The sequence below is a fragment of the Centruroides vittatus genome, unplaced genomic scaffold (genome assembly GCF_030686945.1).
Source record: "Centruroides vittatus isolate TY-2023 unplaced genomic scaffold, ASM3068694v2 scaffold_386, whole genome shotgun sequence".
Taxonomy (NCBI): domain Eukaryota; kingdom Metazoa; phylum Arthropoda; class Arachnida; order Scorpiones; family Buthidae; genus Centruroides; species Centruroides vittatus.
Genome location: NW_027122706.1, coordinates 2,273,354 through 2,285,338, shown reverse-complemented (window position 1 = coordinate 2,285,338; position 11,985 = coordinate 2,273,354).

Here is an 11,985-nt window from a genome sequence, read left to right as displayed (position 1 = left end):
AGAATTTCTGAAATAGAAAGTTAAAAATATTAATGTAATTTTTTTTTATGTTAATGTTTAATACGTCGATGCGTCTCCCTCCTGAAGGCCTTTTTACATGCTCGTCATGGGTTCAAGCATGTTTACAATGAAGACGGAGAACAGAACCCGACGCTTCTTATTTAACTCAGTCTTAAAATTTTCCGAACTGATCCGGATTCGAATTTGTATCCTCTGGAGCTTCAGGCAGTGGCATAGCTTCGTGCTGTCTGGAGTGGTCAAACCCTAGCTCGTGTATCGTAGACCAAGGGGATTACTTTGAAGGTAATAGTGCGTCGTGTTTTAACGTTGTCCGGAACAAGATTCTTCGCGCTCATCCGACGAACAAACAAAACATTGTTAACCAGTATGGCCTCTGCATCAAGTTAGACCAAATAAGTAATTTGAATGCAACCTTCCTTGATATCAACCAAGGTCTATTAAAAGCCATGCTATACTCCTCTATTCATTCCGCCAATTCGGATGACCCCTTTTCGTACAAGGTAGCGGCGTTCCGGGCCCTAACCAAAAGAACGTTCACACACAGTTCAAAATTCGACGATACATTGGCAAATTACAACGCATCCAGAATATAACCTCACGACACGGGTATGGGCAAAGATTAATTCATAACCTTGTGTAAGGTCACCAACTGGTGGGGATCAGTTAATCCCGTGTCAGGATGAACCTAAGGGACGTTTGCATGCGGGTGTGGCGGAGGAGGCAAATGATGACAAGTGTTTTACATAAGGAAAACCGTTTATTGCAGTGGCGTAGCGTAGTGGGGGCGGCAGAGGCGGCCCGCCCCGGGCGGCACTTTTAGGGGGCAGCAAAATTTTACAATAAATAATAATATCTTGTAAAAATTTCAACCTGTACAATACACAATAATGATGATTGTTCTTGCTGAAAAGTTCTTTAGAATTACTGTATATTTTAGTCTTTTAAATTGAGATACCTAAATAAGGGGGCGGCGAAATTTTCTTCCGCCCCGGGCGGCTGACACCCACGCTACGCCACTGGTTTATTGGATAACATATATGCTTACATCCACAATTGACAGTCCACTTCTTTATAGTCCTTCCCAGAGTCGAGAACCTCGGCTTCGGTCGTAGCCCCGGGGCGGATGAGACGAGAGCGATGGGCGTACGAGATGAAGTCGCTGAGATGCTGAGGCGTCCTTGGAGGCTACACAGCACAGATCACTGAGCACGTCTTCTGATCCGTAAAAGACTTCTCCCCGACCTTGGAGATTCCGATTTTTATAGTTTTTCGCTCGCTATTCCAATTTACGATTGGCCCCTCATCCCCTTTTCCGCTTTCCGATTGGTCCCTCCTTGTTTCTAGGCGAAACTCGGGACGACTGGGGTCACGGGAAAGGCCCGATTCGGGATGTCCATCTGGCGCCTTTTTGATCGTTGTGCTCAGAGATTGTTGATAAATTTACAAGACTCGAACTCATAATTTAGTCCGTTAATTGCGATTTCTGTCATCTAAGAACTTTTACGACTCTTAAGTGTTTACTTAAAGTACGCTTTAAGTAACTTAAGCGCGATGTTTTTCTATCTATTAAAACTGTCCCACCTTCCGAAGTTGTCTTTTTAGATTGACTATTTATGAGCACTCGAGTCAGAATTTCACCTATTTATGAGCTTTTGTGTCATAATTCCATTTATTTATGTGCTTTTGTGTCAGAATTCTATCCTTCCGTTTGACAATAACAGATTGTTTTTAACACGTATTCTGGCACGTGTTCCGGCACGTGTTGTTTACATTTTGCGTCGCGATGTCTAGATCAAGAGTTTTTTTTTTTTTTTTTTTGTCTCTCTCTCACTCTCTTTTCTATATAATCTATTGTTATAATTTAAACGCAAGAATTTCGTGATTTACACGATTTCGGACCTCGTCTGGAAACTCACAATTTGCGTTTGCCTATTCGTCGCAAGTATATAATATTAACAACTACAACTCACGCACTAACAACTCGAATAATCCTCAATCTTGGGCCGTAGTTGAATATAACCACCACCTTGACCCTATTTATAGAGAAACTGCTGCGGTTACAAACAAAAAAATTGCATATAAGAGACGTAATACTATTTATGACATTCACCGCAACTGCAAAGCTCACATAGACAAAAGATTGGCTCCAGGGGTATATTCTGTCCCATTCAGGGCCGGATTTACATAAGGGCATTTGGGGCCTGTGCCCAGGGCCCCAACAAAATAGGGGCCCCCATAAAACTAAAAAAAAATTATGTTTAAACATAATTTTTTTTCTATTACCCGACAGCCTAGTGTGGCAAGGCCGGATGGCCGAGCGGTCAAGGTGGCAGCCTACCGCTCTGGGGGACCCGGGTTCGAATCCGAACGGGTCGAGAGATCCCAAGGAATTTTTTGGGGGGTGGTCCGTTCGGATATATCGGGCCCCGTCCCTCACCACCCGGTCGCCCCATTGTGGGCCTGGCCGAACCCATAATGGGCCTACTAAAAAAGAGGCCCTCTTAGTGCCCACAGGGCGGAAAGAGTTATAAAAAAAAAGCCTAGTGTGGCCTAATGATGAGGGCAACAGGCAGAGAAAACCAAACCCGGGAAAAAACCTATGAAACATCGGAAAATTTCGGGAAAAAATTTCACATAGGTATTTTTCAGTTAAATTAAAATAATTAGTTTTACACAATAAAATATATGTATATTCACAATAACTGTATTTTTAAATGAAATTTACAACTTCTTAGTTCAAATCTAATTGAAAGTACAGTATTTTGTGTAAATTTTCTAAATCATCAAATTTGCCTACTCTTAAAGGGGGGACCCCCACCGAATTTGTGCCCAGGGCCCCTGGATTGGTAAATCCGGCCCTGGTCCCATTATGGGACCATAGATTTCAAAGGAACCTTGTGTATATTGGCTCTACGACGTTCTCTAGATAAGCGTTTACGCGAACACAGGCATGACATTGATCATAACAGAGGCACCACTGCCCTATCTACTTATGCTTCGACCCCGGCATAACAGCCGACCTGCATAACGCGCAAATAATTAAACTATCACATCGAAGAGAACACATACGTTCGCTAGAAACTCTCGAAATATACAAAGCAGGGTTATGCAATAACTGCATCAACTCCAAGGATGTGATTAATATTTCTAAGGCTTGAAAGCTCTATTATGAAGGCGAGGACCTTCGTAACTGCGTTTAATGCAGCTCTCCACTGTTTTATGTGTGTGTAAAAAATATATTGATATATTCTTTTGTTTACGCTATGCATGATACGCACGCGCAGAATGAATTTTTATACGCAACGTTTCATACGTTCTAAAAACTTTTTTAAATTTTGAAGCACAACGGCTCTTCGAATCTCTGAACTTTTAACCTGAAGAAGACCGAAAAATACGGTCGAAAACGTTTGTATTACAATTAAATATTTTACTGGTCACTTAAAAGTGTTGTCAGTCTATTGTATATTATACCAGTACCTATAAACGAGTGTAGTTAACCTGTATACAAGAGATCAATAAATAATGGCTTTTTATCTTTTTTCAAAGCCACATAGATTTATGGTTGTGGATTCATTTAATAAAACATTTTATAAAAATTAGAATAAAGACTAAGTCTGCCCAAAATGGGATCACCTTTTTTATTTTGTGTTCCAAGACAAACACTTTTCGGCGACTGACCTTCCTTTTTAGGTTACTTGTCGCCGGAAGGTTATTAAAAAGTCCTTTTAAAACACATAAACGTCCAATTAAAACTAAATTTAAAATTAAATTTTATAAGAAACTAATAAATAAGATTTTTTCATGTAAACGAGTTTTTAAAGAAATGTTTCAAATATATTTGATTCTACAATGATTATAATGTATATTTTAAATATTACAATTGTTTTAAAATTCAGATTTTCATAAATAATCAAAGTAATTGATATTAAAGATGATTTTGAATTATTTTAAATCAAATCTAGTCTTTATTCTAATTTTTAAAAAATTTTTCTCCATCGGACGAAAATTCAATGATGAAAACTCTACAAATATCGTCGCCAGGGGTCAGCTGTCTCATCTACATTTTCCAGCGCCTGTTCCCAGTGGATAAAAGCAGCCGAGACACCCAGAAAAAGGCAAGATGGATGTAAGCAAGACGTCTGTTTTATGTCACCAGTTCCTTTTTAAGAAATTTTTTGTAATTTTAATTGGACGTTTATGTGTTTTAAAAGGACTTTTTAATAACGTTCCGGCGACAAGTAACCTAAAAAGGAAGGTCAGTCGCCGAAAAGTGTTTGTCTTGGAACACAAAATAAAAAAGGTGATCCCATTTTGGGCAGACTTAGTCTTTATTCTAATTTTTAAAAAATTTTTCTCCATCGGACGAAAATTCAATGATGAAAACATTTTATTTTTAATTTTAATTATTCAGCAATTACAGTAGAACATCGATTATCCGACTTAATTGGGAACTGGGGTTGGTCGGATAACCGAAAAGTATGAAAAAATACATTATTAGTATAGTGTATTAGGCCTGGTTTAAATACTAGCCTCCCTTTCATGGTCGAGCCAGTGCTGCCAGCTAAAACATGCAAAAATTTAACAAAAATAATATTAAAGTAGCGAAGACATAACCAAATATTGTAGTGCCACATCACTAGCAGACATTTGAATTTGCCGACTAGAACGCGGTCGGTTAACCGATAAGTCGCTTAATCGTGGATCGGATAATCGATGCTCTACTGTATATATATTCTGTAACTGTTAATTACAAAAAATAACTGACTAAAAGGTCAAAGAAGCAATAGCATATTTGCATAGTAAGTCGTATGCTGTTTTATTTTGTCAATGTGCTGTACTGTCCGAGAATTTGCACAAAGTTGGTCAGGGAATGTCATGGAATCTAACTCAAAAATTTGAGTAGGAACCCTGTATATAGTTAACCCTGCCCCTTTAATTATCTTAATGTTAATGAACACAGCAAGAATTAATAATTTATTTATTTAAAGTAATAAATTTTAAATAAAAATAAATTAACTTTTTTAAATAAAATTTTAACGAATTTCGGAAAAAGCATATTTTTGACCAGATATTTAGTTAAACAAATTATTTCTAATCACGTATTTGTTATTATTCCTTAAGATTCTATTTTATGATTTTAGTCCTAACAAGTAAAAACTTGAATTTGCCTGAGTTTACTTTTTATAGGATGACGCGCGTTTGAATTTGTTTAATCTCATTCCAACGCTTATTTGTTCTAAACGTATGTAAGAAAATCTGCTGCAATTTTTAACCAGATTCGGCTGTATTTTACATTGTACAGTACAGTACACAGATCGCGCAGTACATCAGAAAAATCCTTAAAAATGAAATTATAAAGACAGATGTCTTTGTAATTTCATTTATTCAGAACTTCTTTGATATTAAATTTAACAAAGTACTCGCGGAGACAACTGACTTCACTTCAGTTTAATAATTTCTGCTTCGTCGCTTTATATTTCGTCTTTGTATCAATACAAATTCGTAAGTTTTTAAAATTACTTTTACTTCTTTTATTTCTATATTTTTCTTTCGTTATGAATCGTGTACATTTTCTTCTGCTCTGGCTTCCTGTTTAATTGTTAGAACTTTAATTATAAATTAGCCCAAAAATAAAAATGTGCAGATATAATATTTAAACTGATACACGTAATCAATTAATATAAAGTTAACAAGATTTATTAAGTAAAAGTTTATATACACATTTAATTGTTTCACATAATTATAATTGTGGCTTAAACATATGCTAACTGCGATATTTCCCTTTTCTTTTTATTCAGGTGTCCAGTGTTGACACGCACGTTGCTGGCGAAAATCCATTATTTTCCGGTCAGAATTTTACCAATCGAACATCCTCAGTTGAGAGATTTCAAACGACCGAAGACGGTGCTAAGTTGTCGCCGTCGACTTTAATTAACTGAAGTGGAAGAACACGTACTGTACTTCGTTAGCAATAACGAAGAACACGTATCATTCCAAGTACCGTCAGCAGGAAAGGGAAGACGCTAAACCGCCACAAAAAGTCACATCCATGAATGAAGTCGAGTCCGGTTCATTAGGTCACAGCCAGGTAAAAGTCCAAATCCGGGTAAAAAGAGTCACAATCGGGGGAAAGTCACATCCGGTGAGAAGACCTTGATGACTTACTTCTTCCATAAGAAGATCTTCTTCCACCAAGGCTTCTTCTTGCGCTTCTTTAGAATCGATTTACACTCCTCTTCCGGTCCTTCCTCCGGTCTCTTCCGTCTCTGCACCGACCATTCCGGAACATCCGGAATGGTCGGTGCAGAGAGACTTTTCCAGGTAGTCGATGACAGACGAAGTGCTCTCATTGGGAGAGATGACAATGACCCGTTTCTTGTCGGGTTGATCAGATTTCTCCTTCGCACCCTCCACCACTTCTTTCGGTCGCACGCGAATCACTCGAATTGAAGAGGAAGACGATTCCCATGTCGAGGTGCTCTCCCCTGGACTGTCTCCTCCAGAGGTATTCCATTTCTTTAACGCTTTGAAATTTTCCATTCTGCAAGCAAAAAAGAAACGAGCGTTAAATTAAGACAATATTAATGAGGGAAATGAAAATGTAATAATATATATTTAGGATAGAAAATTATAGAAAAAGTTCGTTTTAATTATAAGAAAAATTCTATTCACAAATGAATATAAAGTTGTAATGAAACTCGTCGACAACATTAAAATTATTCATTCAATTATTATGTATAATAATTAAATATCTATGGTTTACAAAAAGTTATGCTATTCTGTTGATTTTCATTGAAACTAAAGAAAATATTCTAGAAATTAAGAGAAAACAAAACGACGAATAAACTCATTTATTCTAATTCATTAGTGTTTAGATAAATTATAGCAGTGCGAATGTCATGCGGGATATAATGTGTATGCATATGTAACATATACATACAAAATTATAACGGGGAATGACAGAATTTATTATTCGAGTTTGCTTTAACACTTCGATTCGATTGACGAAAATGAACAATGAAAAGATTGAATGCACTTCCCCAAAATAAGTCAAAGGCTCGATTTTTCACTTTGAAGAAACCACACAACGATTGTTATCGAAATATTCGTTCTGGGAAAATTATTGCTGATAATTGTGATTTAGCGCCTAACAATGTTAAAAAATACCTAAATCTAGAAAGATCAGGGACTAAACTTACTCAAAATAATCGCTTTTACTACAGCAAAACTCAGAAAACACTCGAAACAATCGCATTCGAACAAACAGCAAGACAATTGTTACAATTTTATTGTTGCGTCGCGACACAGTTTAATGCTAAAAATTTCGATTTTTTGACAAAATTTCGGGGTTTTCGCGTCTGTCTTTCTATAGAGACAGATCTCGACGGACCATTCTGCTATTTGTCTGTAGTCTTTCACTCATCTCCACGGAGACGAGGTAGAATCAATTTTTTTAGAGTTTGGATGTTCGAAGATTCTCATAAACTAAGTAGATTTGACATTAAAGTAAACTCAATCAGCAAAATGCAAATCACAACACAACACCTTAATTTGCTGAAAAATTTATTAAAAAACTAATGTTTTCAGCTAACTCTATTGGCCATCGTCGGGTTAAACCAAATTCGAATATAAATATAATGAAACTTATTTAAATAAAAAAAATAATAATAACGAAAGAAAATACGCATATATATGTATAAAAAATAAAAATAAAAAAATATTATAACAAACCATACGTATATATAAATACATGCATAAGATAAATAAAATAAAATATTATGTCATTATATACTAATAATGTACTGTACAGTACATAAAATAAATGTGCAAAAAAATCAAGGCATATACTATGAGCTCTCTAAGTTTTTAATTAGGTATTTCTGATGGTAATCCTTCAGCATTCTTAGCATTAATGCACGTATCATGCAATCTGCTTTTATAGATTTCAATCTTCTCGTTGATAGCCAAAGTGGGGAATGCATCTTGCATGAGCTCAGATTGGACCATTTGCCACAGTATCGTAGCGTTGGATCCTTTGCTGATATTGTATTTGCGCTTTCTTGATTTGACTCCTAGGGTGCATATACTTTTGGAATCAAACTGATCCAAGATCACTTTGATCGTTCAAATCGTGTATACAAAGGAACTGCTGCATCCAATCAATCTCTATTTGCGTACACAAACGCCATCTAGGATCACTGGATCGCGATCAAACTAATCCGAGCGGAGGGTAGGATCGTTTGGATCGAATAAAAGAGATTAAAGATGGCGGCTTTCATGGTTGAAGTTAAGCTTACAGTAAATAACGAAGAAACACGTTTAATTGTTGACAAGGAAACTTATTTAAAACTTATAAATGGCAAGTAAAAACATCATTATTAAATTATCCGATAAACTGAGATGAAAAAATAAGTATTTAGAGACAATTTTGCGAGTTTGTACAGCAAGAACGTATGGCGTGCACTTTCATCTTTTCTGCAAGTTTTATTTTTTTATTTTGTAAAATTTTTATTTAACAGATCATTTTATGTTCGATCTTGCAATGTAGGTTTTGGACATTTCTGCGCTGATAAGCCTGGTGGTAAACACTCATCATCGCCAGTGATTATTATATCGGAGAAAAAAGTATACTATACAACAGTATCCACACCAAATTTCATTCCAAATCGGGACCTCCTGCCACTAATGTTTCCATATTTGGTCTCGTTTTTCATCTATCTCCGTTCTCGAGATTAAATTTTATTTTGTGGAAAACAATTTTATTCACAGAGTAATACGATTTAAAAATTCGTATGAATGAGCACAAACAATTTTGTCAAATAAACGGTAGTTCATAACAGCGTATGTCGTTTATACTAACTACAGTTCTAATATCGAGAGATAAAACGGATTATTTTAATTTAATTAATTGATCCTTGTTAGTTAACATATACAGAGTTTCAAAGATATTATACGTATAATATTTTTAAAACTCAGTATATGTTAACTAACAAGGAGAGACTATTATTAACTAACAAATGTTTGCCGCCATCTTCGATCCTACTTGTATACTTCCGCCATGACAGAAACTATCTGTATCACGTGACAAGGACTGATCCGATTTTACAGATCGATCCATACAAAACGAAAAGTATATGCACCCCTAAATTTCTAGTAGTGACACCTATATAATTTTTCTTGATGTCTATGGAATCTTGATATGGAATCTTGTATACTCCCACTTTTTTTTATTTGTCAATGTTGTCTTTGTCATTTCTTAATAACTTATACAGGTTGGGAGGTCTTTTGAAGAATAATTTGGATTTCTTGCGATCTGAAATTTCCTTCATGATGGCTTTTTTACTTTTATCGTAAGCGAACTTCGTGATTGTATCGAAATTGACGCTTGGAGCCTTTGCTTTGCTTACATTGTAGCTTCTGATCAGTGCTGTTATCGTGTCTGGTCTGTATCCTAGCGTTCTGGCGATTTGTAATATCCTATTAATTTCCTTCTGCCTATCAGATACGCTACTACAGTAGAGAAAGGCTCTTCCAATTAGAGTTCTGAAGCAGACATTTTATACTGGTAAGGATCATTTGAGTGTGATGGAATGTACAATAAGCTATACGTCGGTTTGACACACCTTGGTGACCAAATGTCCTTCCTTGAATTCAATATCTATAAAAATGTATCCGCGAGGAACATATATCTGTTCAATTTTCAAGTTGAGGCCGTTATCGTTTTTTTTTTTTTTTTTTGTAATTCTTTCTGTCCTCAAAAAAGGCAGAAAGAATTACACTCGGGCATTAAAAGGGCCTCTTATTATGGATTCGACCAGGTTCACAATGGACCGCCGGGTGGTGAGGGACGGGAACCGATCTATTCGGACGGACCACCCCTCGCAAGATTCCTGGGGATTTTTCGATCCGTCCGGATTTGATCCCGGGTCCCTCGGCGAGGTAGGCTGCTAACATTGACCACTCGGCCATCCGGCCGCTCCGTCATTGTTGTTGATCTTGCTAATAAATTCGTCGATTTTTTGGTCATTCTTCCATAGTACAAAGACATCGTCCACGTATCTTTTGAAATACAATACATCCTTTCTGAAATCACAAAGAACATTTTTTTCTACTTTTCTCAACACGAGTTCACATAACAGTCCTTATATGGGACTTCCCATTGAGACTCCTCTCTTTTGTCTGTACTGTTCGCCATTGTAGGTGAAAAACGATTCATAACAAATAAGGCTAGCCAGTTCAATCAACTCATTATTGTAACTTGCCAAATCTGGGTTCTTGTTATGCATAAATTCTAATAGTGTTACCATGCATGATTCAATTATATAGAGAGGTATAAGCTTTCATAGTCCATTACCGTTTCCACCTCATCGTCCATTAACATTAGATCTTGTATCTCTTTAACTTCATCTCTGAGATTCTTTGCTACACATGCATTATTTTCGAGCTGAGAGGTGAGAAATTTATGTAACAGTTTTTCAAGGATAAAAATTGATCCCCTACACCTTTCCACTATAGGCCTTACTTCATTACCCTCTTTGTGGGTTTTGGCGAAAGCAAATAATCTCGGCATTCCAGACCTGGGATTCTGACAATTTTTGAGGAAAGGTAGTGCAATAGTGAGTCTTATTTTTAAGCTTCTTGACTCTTCTATCCATGCTCTCGATAATTTATGCGTCAACCCGTTCGCACTCCGTTTTTTTAATGTAATCCTCCAAAGCTTTATCATAGGTCTATCTTCTCATAATAACCAAAGTCTAGCTTTTGTCCGCCCTTGTTGTAACCACCAAAGTCTTGCTTTTGTCCGCCTTTGTTGTAACCAAATCGTTTTTTCTCAGCCAACACTTAGTAAGATTGATGCCTTTGCTTGTACAACTTTCTTTTTTCCAAGCTATATGGTCTTTAATGGCGGTTTTCCATCTAAATTCTTGTATTCTTTTTCTAAATAATCTAGCCCAGTTATCCCTCTTTCTATTTCCTGAATTGAGGTTTTCCAAGAGGTTGTCGGTTCCCAAAAGGTGTCGTTGATTTGTACTAACTTTTCAGGATTCCCGTTGTATATAATATCTTCAAAATTGATAAGCTCATACAAGATTACATATTTTTTATTCTTCGCTATTCTAACGGACTTACGAAGGCACGGTAGAAAAAACCTGATTTTCAGTGAGGCACATTTTTCGGGACACTGATCCTTTTTTTTTTTTTTTTTTTTTTTTTAACTCTTTCCGCCCTGTGGGCACTAAGAGGGCCTCTTATAGCAAGCCCATTATGGGTTCGCCCACAATGGGGCGGCCGGGTGGTGAGGGACGGGGACCGACATATCCGGACGGAGGGACACTGATCCTGTAAATTGACATCGGAAGTACCTTGCTTTTTATACATTCTTTCCGTGGTTAAGTGGGATGAAGAAAATATTATTAAGCCAGTGCATTCCCCACTTTGGCTATCAACGCGAAGATTGAAATCTATAAAAGCAGATTGCATGATACGTGCATTAATGCTAAGAATGCTGAAGGATTACCATCAGAAATACCTAATTAAAAACTTAGAGAGCTCATAGTATATGCCTTGATTTTTTTGCACATTTATTTTATGTACTGTACAGTACATTATTAGTATATAATGACATAATATTTTATTTTATTTATCTTATGCATGTATTTATCAGTGGCGTGCCATGACACTTGATGACAGGGAAGCTGTGTTTCTGTAAGAAGCCGACTTCCAGGGGCAATCAGTTAATTGCGCGTCAGTGATGGTCTAGGGCAGGGGTGGCCAACAAGTCGATCGTGATCGACCGGTCGATCGCCAAGCCAATTTTGGTCGATCGCTAGTGATGTCTTGACTTAATGTATTATATTTGTAACCGAACGCAAGTGTATGCATGCAGTTATGACTTGACTCATAAGCAGTGAGTGCACTTCGTACTGAAACAGTGTATAAACATAGTATGTATTTCACACTTTC